The 8,569-nt window shown below is 34.8% G+C and overlaps 1 long non-coding RNA gene across 1 annotated transcript; it reads left to right on the top strand.

The window, feature by feature from the left end:
- On the top strand, window positions 1–3,272 carry LOC113302279. Its single transcript, XR_003336730.1, has 2 exons — window positions 1–187; window positions 269–3,272. It is a non-coding gene; the product is annotated as an uncharacterized LOC113302279 (long non-coding RNA).
- The last annotated feature ends 5,297 nt before the right edge of the window (window positions 3,273–8,569 follow it).

The following is an 8,569-nucleotide window of genomic DNA, read 5'->3' as shown; positions in this document are numbered from 1 at the left end:
TTTTCTTATTTCTCTTTCTCCTTCTCTTCTATTTTTCTTCTTCTCCTTCCTTTTCTTCTTCTGTTAGAATTTGAGAGTTGAGATTAATTTTGTGTGATTCAATTCACAAAGGCTTAGCAGTTAGTTGTAACGATTAAGAAGGAGATGGTGTTGATGCAACTATCAAATTCAGAATTTACTGAATAAGGTAAATTCATGATTAAATTTAGGTTTCCTGTTTGATTGAATTTCTTTATGAAATTGTTGTTGTTTGATTAAATTATTACAGGGGTTTGTTTCCAATTGAACTATGTTGGAGGTATTATGTTTAATGTAAGTTTCTTCAGGAATCAAGAATTAGGGTTCTTAAGAAATAAGGGTTTTGGCCAATTGAAGATGAAGATTTGGGGTTTTCCTGTTGATTTGAGTTACAAGAAGAAGAGTGGGATGTTGTTGGAGAAGTTAGGATTCTAGGTTGATTTACATGAGGTGGAGATGAGTTGAAGTGATGATGTTAAACTTGCCTGTGTTTGGATGGTGCAAGAACAATCTGGTGATGGTGGCAGTTAGATGAATGAGTGGTATTGGTAGTTTTATTGAGTCGCAGATGAAGCTACTGAGTTGCCAAGAACTCAATTGGATTGGTGGTAATATAATTAGTTGTTCTGGTGAAGATAATGGTAATGAAATTGTAGTATAAAGATGTTTTAAGCTGGGAGTACAGGTGGTGGTTGGTTATTAAAAAACTGAACTTGGGGTGGTGATTTCCTGGAACTTGAATCACTGGTTATAGTGGTGCTGGTATATAGATTTGAGGATAGCCTCAGTTGAGATAGTTTGAATTGAAGTTGAAATGAATGGTGATGGGGTATGGTGTGAAAGAAGTGTTTGCATGTAATGGTAGTGTTATATTGCAGATGTAAATAACTGAATTGGTGATGCGGTTATCTTGTCTAGGAGGTGATGTACCATATGGATAGTGGTAGTTAGAGATGGTGGTATTATTGATGCTGTGGAAGTTGTTGAATTGCAGGTGTTGAAGTTATTCTTGTCAAATAAAAGAGATATGGGTGCTGGTTGTGGTATAATGCAGTTGTAGGGTTAAGTTGATGCAATTGTATAGTGGCTGTGTGGCAACTAAAGCTAAAGGAACTGGTCTTGAGATGAAATTACATGAAGGAAAGATGTGGTACATCTAAAGAATGAGTTGAAGTTCTGATGGTATGTGGTTGATCAGGTTGTGGTTGAAATGCAAATGAGTTTAGAGATGGAGTATTGGGGTCATTGCAATGATGGAAGTTTTTAGAATTGAAGTTATAGGAACTTGGAAAGTGTTATTGGAAAAAAAGGGAGAAGTAGTAATTCAGGAAATGATGTTTGTTTAGAACTAGAATTGGAAATGATGAAGGTCTGAGGTTGAAACAGATTGTAGATAGAACTGAATGAGAGATTAAGGTTGATTGTAGAAATATGTTAAAATGAATAATTTGTGTAATGATCAATTGAATAGAATCAGGTTAGATCTTGAAAAATTATGCGAAATGGACTACACGAACATGTCATCCGGATACCAGACGAAGAAGATATCTTCAAATATGTACGAAGGGTAAAAGTTATCATTTTACCTTGTAACTGTTTGGCTGCCCTTATCATTTGTTTGGGTGCCTTTAGTAATTTCGTCAGCCTTATCTCAATCGAGTAGATAAACTCGTATTTCACTTCCTTCTTTTTTCTTATTTTCTTAATTCTCTTTCTCTTTCTCTTCTATTTTTCTTCTTCTCCTTCCTTTTCTTCTTCTGTTAGAATTCGAGAGTTGAGATTAATCCTGTGTGATTCAATTCACAAAGGCTTAGTAGTTAGGTGTAACGATTAAGAAGGAGATGGTGTTGATGCAACTATCGAATTCATAATTCACTGAATAAGGTAAATCGATGATTAAATTTAGGGTTCCTGTTTGATTGAATTTCTTTATGAAATTGTTGTTGTTTGATTAAATTATTACAGGGGTTTGTTTCTAATTGAACTGTAGTTGGAGGTATTAGGTTTAATGTAAGTTTCTTTAGGAATCAGGATTTAGGGTTCTTGTGAAATAAGCGTTTTGGTCAATTGAAGATGAAGATTTGGGGTTTTCCTGTTGATTTGATTTACAAAAAGAAGAGTTGGATGTTGTTGGAGAAGTTAGGATTCTAGGTTGATTTACATGAGGTGGAGATGAGTTGAAGTGATGATGTTGAACTGGTCTGTGTTGGGATGGTGCAAAAACAATCTAGTGATGGTGGCAGTTAGATGAATGAGTGGGATTGGTAGTTTTATTGAGTTGCAGATGAAGCTACTGAGTTGCCAAGAACTCAACTGGATTGGTGGTAATATAATTGGTTGTTCTGGTGAAGGTAGTAATGAAATTGTAGTATAAAGATGTTTGAAGTTGGGAGTATAGGTGGTGGTTGGTTATTAAAAATCTGAACTTAGGGTGGTGATTGCCTGGAACTTGAATCACTGGTTATAGTGGTGCTGGTATATAGATTTGAGGATAGCCTCAGTTGAGATAGTTTGAATTGAAGTTGAAATGAATTGTGATGGGGTATGCTGTGAAATAAGTGTTGCATGTAATGGTCGTGTTATATTGCAGATGTAGATAACTGAATTGATGATGCGGGTTATCTTGTCTAGGAGGTGATGTACCATATGGATAGTGGTAGTTAGAGATGGTGGTATTATTGATGCTGTGGAAGTTGTTGAATTGCAGGTGTTGAAGTTATTCTTGGTAAATCAAAGAGATGGGTGCTGGTTGTGGTATAATGCGGTTGTAGGGTTAAGTTGATGCAATTGTATAGTGGCTGTGTGGAAACTAAAGCTTATGGAACTGGTCTTGAGATGAAATTACATGAAGAAAAGATGTGGTACAGCTAAAGAATGAGTTGAAGTTCTTGTGGTATGCGGTTGATCATGTTGTGGTTGAAATGCAAATGAGTTTAGAGATGGAGTATTGGGGTCATTGCAATGACGAAGTTTTTAGAATTGAAGTTATGGGAACTTGGAAAGTGTTGTTGGAAAAAAAGGGAGAAGTAATAATTCAAGAAATGATGTTTGTTTAGAACTAGATTGGAAATGATGAAGGTTTGAGGTTGAAACAGATTGTAGATAGAACTTAATGAGAGATTAAGGTTGATTGTCGAAATATGTTAAAATGAATAATTTATGTAATGATTAATTGAATAGAATCAGTTTGGTTGTGTTCTTGAGACTTAGACCTGTTAGTCATCCCAATCAGTTTAGCTGACTCGGTTTGTTTAGCTGACTTGGTTATCTAACTGAGTTGAGTCGTTTGACTCACTGAATTCCCTGTCTTGACCTGAGTTGATTAAGTTGACCGACTTACTTGCCCTTTTGACCTGGATTTGACTTTTGGCTGGACGTTGACCGTTAGTGGACCCTTTTGACTGTTAGAGACCAATATGGACTGGGCCTTAGATTAAGGGGCTAGTTTGTTGGGCTTGTACTTACGACCAGTTTTCCATTGAACAGGAATTGGACCCTCATGGTCCGAATTGACCTTTGGTTCCTTCTACAAAGTTGTAGGTATTCTTAAGACATATATAATGGATTATAATCAACCTAATTGAAATAGTAAACCTTTAAATGAGGTAAAGATAGATAATGAAAAGGTGTAAAGTCATGAATGAGCTTACAACCCTTAGATAGTTTACTTAGTATATAACTAGATAATTGTATGAAATTATGATATGAGCTTTGTATGAGCCTTTTGGCTAATTTCTTAGAGTGCTTGTGTGATTAACAGTTAGTCTATATTAACAACGAACAATTCAAATGATGATCCAGTGGATTGTGGATTCAATGTAGGCGTGGCTTGCCATCAAAACATGTGGGAAATTTGTAACCTTCTTGTAATCATTAAGCTTTATTTATCTGCGAGCATGATGAGACTTTACTATCTATGTGCATGATTGCGTGTAGTTTAATGTGCTACTATGTGTATCTTTGAGTATAATGTATATGTTGCATCTGTATATATGATGTTTTGTGTGTGATATGCATTGTGAGATTTCCCTGCGAGGAGTGTCTGTGTTATCCCCACGACTCTTAGCCAAGTTAAGTAAGGCGGTAATTCATCCGTCGACGATATTACCTAGTAGGGCGGTAATTCATCCGGATGCTATATTATTATAACTATTTCATTAGTAGGGCGGTAATTCATCCGTTATAGTATTATTGCTTATTAAGATAGTAGGGCGGTAACTCATCCGTTTGAATATTACCTAGGAGGGCGGTAATTCATCCTTTATGATATTATATATACTATTCTATTTGAGGGAAATCACTCTTGATGGTAATATTCTGAATCATGGTTTGTATGGGCACTCTGTGTGGACGATGTTATTATTATTGATTAGGGTTGTTGTCGCGTCGTCTTCTCCAATGAGTTTGGAGAGATTAGGATAAAACTTGATTCTTGTTGCATGAATTGCTGAATGCTTAGATTCATTACTCTCCTTTTCAATTTATGTTCTTAGAACTGTGAATCATGTTAGTGATTACTTGGAAGTTATATGTTTCTTTGGGCACCCTTTGGGACGATGTGCTCACTTGTTCCCACTTCAGTTTCAGTAATCAGAAGGAATGAAGCGTGCGAAGATATCCGTTTTCATAGCTTAGTGCTCTACCGAATATTAGTGCTGTCGTGTATCTGTATTATATCTATTCTTTCTTTATTCTATAAAACAACATATTTATATATTTATATAACATGAGAGACTTTCAAACATACTGTATCAGAGAGTTTGGGTTTGTTTGTTAGCACTTTATGTGAATATGGTTCTTAAGATTGATAATATGGATTTGATGCTTCAATTAGATTGTAATCTTATAGCTAAGCAGGTTTAGGAGTTGGGGCGTCACATGATCCGCCCTCTGCGACTTGAAAATATCTTTTTTTTTTTTTTTCATTTCCAACAACGTAATTTAACAGGATATAAAGAGCTTCCACAACTATCAAGAACATAAAAGGTGATAAGGGATTACCCTATCTAATACCATTGGATGGTTCGATTCTCCATGTTTTTTCACCATTAACTAATACTGAAAACCGAGCCTCTGTTACACACCAGTGAATCCATCTCCCACGAACGACATTTTATGCAAGATAACGAATATCGAATTCCAACTGACGTTGTCAAAAGCCTTCTTCATATCTATCTTACATAAAACATAAATTTTTTTATGTTTCAGTTTGCTATCGATATATTCATTGGATGTCATCATATCATCAAATATTTTGTTATCCTTGATGAAGGCCCCTTGAGCATTTAGACAAGAGAAGGCATTATTATCTTCATTCTTTCATCTAGCAACTGATAAACAATTTTATAAAAACTGCTAATAATACTTAGAGGTCTTAAAATCTTGATAGTAGCAGAATCTTCTTTCTTTGGAATCAACTTAATTAATGAATTACATATTCAAATGCCTATCCACTTTTCCCTTGTCGTAAAACTAATTAATAGCGAACGAGAGATCATGTTTAATAATATATATTATAACAATGTTTGGAGAATTCCAAAGTTAAGCCGTCAAGACCCTTTATTTGTTCCATATTATTTTATAACGCCATACTCCTCATCTTTTTCAAAAAAGTCGTTCTAACCAAGAGCTTTATTCATTGTCAATATGTTTGAAGTCCATTTTATGAAAATTGGGATAGACCGAACTTAAAGATTTGAATAAATTAGCATAATACTGTTTTGTCTCCTTGTTAATAACTTCCTACTGAAAGACATCAATCCCATTTATTTGCAATTCAGTGATACAACTCCTCATTCTTTTCGCATTGGTTATTCTTGTCTCCATCCAGAACCTACGACCTTCGCTCTTTGAAAGCTCATCCTCGCCCTTGTAAGTTTGATATTATTCAACCTGACTAGATCTTGCTTCATCTTCATCAGTTGAGCCCCAAGGAAGTATTAACTTCTTCTAATATATTCATTTTTTTATATTGGTGGTCAGTTCATCCTCTTTATTTACATTTCCGAAAGTGGCTCTACTACATGGTTTAAGGAAAAATCTGAGATTCTGCAACTTTCTAAAAAAATTAAATTTACAGTACCTGAAAATATCATTGCATTCCACCTTAATTCCACTTTCTTGTACAAATCGCAACCAATGATGTTCGATCTTAAAGTGAGTCTTACATTTGAGATCCATTGTTAACTCCAATTGAAGACTCATGGTTAGAAGTAGTTTTAACCATAGTTGTTTGATAAGCCAAGCTAAACTTAATATCAAACTACGCATAAACCAAAAACCAATCCAATATGCATGACAATTTAAAGGATCTTTGTGTTTGTCACTCCGTGTGTAAGAACCATCATTAAAAAAAATGGTACGGTAAAATTATTAAGAAGTCTTTTGTTTTTTGCATCACCACCTTCCTTATTCCTTTTATGATTTGACATCACTTATTTCACCAACCAAGCACCAAGCTTCAGAAAACCAAGACTTGATTTCTGTTTTAAGTCTCTCCAAAACTCCTTCCTTGGTTTGTAGTCCTAAGGTGAATATGCGTTTATTAAAATGATAATAAGTCCAGCTAATTTACATCTCATAAGAGTCGATAAAGAGTCAAGACCCATCCTTACATCCAAATATTTATACGTTTGAGTTATTCTAAATTGTGAGTTGACCTCCAATATTACCACTTATCCCTTGAGAAGTAAGAAAGTCCCATCCAAAATCATCATCATACCATAATTTCATTATAAACCATTTTTTTTAATGATTTTAGTTTCCTGAATTGTGCACGCAAGACACCTATGATATAAGTGGATTCAAGGCTCACATCAATTTGTTTGTCGTATGCATTGAGCCTCCTAATATTCCAGTCAAGGATTTTTCTCCCTTTTAGTACCATATGCTCCCTAAAATTAAGTTTATCACTATGAACATTTGTATTTGCATCCCTTGTGTCAGACTTGCTTGAGTCACAGCTATCTTGCACCTTGTTTTCAGCCGTAATCACAATATATATGTCCCTCTATTATAGCAAAACTTCACAAACGATTCCTCTTACTACAATTGTTAGAGCACTGCTCGGTTGAACTCGCAAGCGTTGTTATCTCAAGCTTGTTTGTAAAATTTATTTGATCAAAACTATATACTTGATTTCTATTATACTTATAGATATGTCTCGGATTAGGATATAATGTGTAGTTGAGCTTTAGACTTCACGACGTTCACCAATTGAAGACGAAGATCTACTAAGGAGCTTGGAGGAACTTCATCAACAAAAGGTATGTGGAGACTAAAACTTATCTATCACTCAGAAGTCTATTCTATTTTATCTTCTAATGATACTAAGTCGTATAGCTATATAGACTTTTATATTATACACATTTGATATTTCGAGCCGAGTTTATCTCGCTTATATTTTTCTCGAAATATGTGTTTGAAGCTTTTTGCTTTAACTATGTCCATCATATTCTTGACGAGTTTAGTTGGAAACAATTTATTTGTTGGAAACTAAATATAAGTCAAAAGATGATCGTGTGAAAATTATCTTGAACATCTTATATGATTTGTGTGAGACAGTCATTTGATGTTAGCTTGGTAAGTTTCGTATTGATCATTCGATCCTTGAAAATTACTTGAAGCTAATGGTTTGTGTGAGACAACCATTGTCGTCTTCTAAGGATGTTTCAATGATTGAAATGAGAGTTTAGAACAATTACCCATGTCTGAATACAACACAGTATGCATACCTAGTGTGCAAATTGTTTTGTAATGATTCAGGTGGGAACCTTGTTTGCATACCTAGTATGCAAATGGATTTACCTGAGACGGTCCGGGAACCTTGTTTGCGTAGCTAATGTGCGAACAAATTTTCCGGAGTTAGGTCCAAGATGGTTGTTCACGAACCGGGTTTGCGAACCGCTTGACTAGGCCAAGGTCCAGAGTTGCTGTCCGCGTACCTGGTTGGCGAACACAGTGGTAAAGTTATAGAATCAGTCATGTACTCATGAACTAATTCATTTATGATATAAGGAATGCAATATTTGCAAACCGTGGCTTAATGTTCATGAATTGATTCTTGTATAATTACTTTGTACGATTACGAATCAAACCGATTACGATTCAATTTGTTCATTTATATTTCTATGAGATAGTGAACAATTGAAAAACTCTATTTGAAACACAATTAGATTCATTTGATTATCTTTCATGATTGATTTATCTTCATACTTGATCTAGAAGTGTTAGATGAATACGACTTAGACAAAAGTGTAGGTTAACTTCGGTTAACTATCGTAGAGCCAAATCAATATACACGTTTAGGTACGGTTACCCATATTTCATTTGTGTGTAATAAGCTAAAACCATCTAACGGTGGAGATTGATTACTTTATTTTTAAGCAGACTTAGCTTGAATCTTAAATCAGGTTTTCATCTAACGATGAATATTGAATGCTTTGTTACTAAGCTTATCTTAGCTTTGATTGAAAGCAACCCTGATTTGAAAGACTGTATAAGGGATAACTCTAGCAATGAGAAAGAATAATCCCCACACTCTTGTGTGTTC

This window comes from Papaver somniferum, chromosome 8, assembly GCF_003573695.1.
Source record: "Papaver somniferum cultivar HN1 chromosome 8, ASM357369v1, whole genome shotgun sequence".
NCBI classification, from domain to species: Eukaryota; Viridiplantae; Streptophyta; class Magnoliopsida; order Ranunculales; family Papaveraceae; genus Papaver; species Papaver somniferum.
The sequence above is the reverse complement of the archived record's forward strand: the minus strand, read 5'-3'. Positions and strand labels throughout refer to the sequence as shown.